The sequence below is a fragment of the Nanorana parkeri genome, unplaced genomic scaffold (genome assembly GCF_000935625.1).
Source record: "Nanorana parkeri isolate BGI_ZX_2015 unplaced genomic scaffold, ASM93562v1 scaffold3608, whole genome shotgun sequence".
NCBI lineage: Eukaryota > Metazoa > Chordata > Amphibia > Anura > Dicroglossidae > Nanorana > Nanorana parkeri.
Window position 1 is genome coordinate 18,855 of NW_017309876.1, and position 2,332 is coordinate 21,186.

General features: G+C 52.1%; 1 pseudogene; it reads left to right on the forward strand.

The window, feature by feature from the left end:
* The first annotated feature begins 264 nt into the window (after positions 1-264).
* LOC108803327 lies at positions 265-1,686 on the forward strand (annotated as a pseudogene).
* Positions 1,687-2,332: the final 646 nt, after the last annotated feature.

A 2,332-nucleotide genomic window follows, 5' to 3' on the forward strand; every position in this document is an offset into this window, starting at 1 on the left:
CAGGGTCTCCTCCTGCCTGCGGGACATGCGGGGTCTCCTGCCTGCGGGACGTGCAGGGTCTCCTGCCTGCAGGACGTGCAGGGTCTCCTCCTGCCTGCGGGACATGCAGGGTCTCCTCCTGCCTGCGGGACGTGCGGGGTCTCCTCCTGCCTGCGGGACGTGCGGGGTCTCCTCCTGTCTGCGGGACGTGCGGGGTCTCCTCCTGCCTGTGGGACGTGCAGGTCTCCTCCTGCCTGCGGGACGTGTGTTCTCCTCCTGCCTGCGGGACGTGCGGGGTCTCCTCCCGTCTCTGGGATGGCATGCTGTCTGAAGGACGAGTTTCTGTGCTCCATCTGCCTCAGCATCTACCAGGACCCGGTGAGCTTTGGTTGTGAACATTACTTCTGCCGTAAATGTATTGCAGAGCACTGGAGCCGCCAGAAACATGGGGGGCCCCTGGACTGTCCGGAGTGCCGGAGAACCTTCTCATAGCCCACGCTGTCCCTCAGCCTCAAACTGTCCAATATTGTGGAAAGGTACACGGCCTTCCCCCTTGATGCCATCCTGAGCGCCCAGTGAAGCTTCTCCCCTGCAAGGACCATGACACAGTGAAGCTCTTCTCCCTGACCGACTGAGATGTTGTCTGCTTCTTCTGTGACGAGCCCTCGCTGCACGAGCAACACCATGTGACCAACGTGGACGAGGCCTTAGATGAACTGCAGCGGGAACTGAAGGAGCAGCTCCAGGCATTGCAGGAGAGCGCCAAGGGCCACACTGGGGCCCTCCAACTACTGAAACGTCAACTGGCAGAGACCAAGTCCTCTGCCAAGAGCCTGCATGCCACTATCAGCGAGGCCTTCGAGCACCTTCACCGACTGCTGCAAGAGCGCCAGAAGGCCATGCTGGAGGAGCTGGAGTCAGACACTGCCCGCACGCTGACCGAAAAAGAGCACAAGCGCTACAGCCAACAACTGCACAAGGTGCAGGAGGGGGTGCAGATCCTGCAGGAGCACCTGGTGGAGGGCGACAAACACAAATTCCTGGCCTGGGATCTCCTCGCTGTCTGAGAGGTTAAAGGGAAAGATTCATGAGACAAACCTGACATACGAAGACTTCCCCACCTCCAAGTACATGGGACCCCTGCAGTATACCATCTGGAAGTCGCTCTTCCAGGACATCCACCCGGTGCCGGCAACGTTGACGCTGGATCCAGATGATTGTACGATTGTGGCGTACGGTAACTTGCACCCTCAGCATCTGCAGGACTCTCCGAAGCGCTTTGACGTGGAGGTCACGGTGTTGGGGTCGCAGGTCTTCGATGGCGGTGTGCATTACTGGGAGGTGGTCATCTCGGACAAGACACAGTGGATGATAGGACTGGCCCATGAAGCCGTTAGCCGCAAGGAAAGCATCCAGATCCAGCCGGGAAAAGGCTTCTACTGCATCGTGATGCATGATGGGAACCGGTACAGCGCCTGCACCGAGCCCTGGACTCGACTCAACGTCAAGAGCAAGCTGGAGAAAGTCGGCGACTATCTGGACTATGACAAGGGACTGCTCATCTTCTACAATGCTGACGACATGTCCTGACTATACACCTTCTATGAAAAGTTGCCCGGAAGACTGTGTTCGTGTTTCAGCCCCGGGCAGAGCCATGTCAATTGCAAGAATGTACAACCACTACGCATCAACACTGTGCAAATATAACCCCTAAAAAGAAAAAAACATCATGGAAACAGACAATCACATCTCTCTTTAATCATAAAATAAAAATATTTTAAAAAATGTATTTTATAGTACTTTGGGGTTTTTTGCCTTTTTATTTTTGACTACTGCTAAAGAAAAACAAAATCCAAATGTAAGAAATTATTTTATATGAATTTTCTGTAGATAATACAAAGGGAAGCAGACTTTTGTTTCATCGGAGCGGAGTTTGATACATCAGTTTTGTCTGCTGTTTCGTAATTCATTTGAAGTAGACTCAGCGTTTGAAACCTAAACATACATAGAGAGTAAAGAGGTTCGGTGAGGAGATGTAAAGATTTCATTTATAAAAAAAGTTGGCGGCGTTCCAAGTCTCCATAGCACAATGGTTAGCGCTGCAAACTTCTGTGTACGAAGCTGCGAGTTCAACTCAGTGATGTCGGTAGAAGCACAAAACTGGCTTTACAGGTCATTTCCTCTCTGTGAGAGAGAGATCCATCCAACTTTACTTCTCATCCTTATGACCTTCTATCCCAACATCACTGGATGAGTGCAACAGAAAATTGCATCTCTTACTAACCATGGCAACTTGAAATTAAATTCCTCTCCCAAAACTCCAGCAACCAGTCTCCCTAGCTCCCAGATGGCT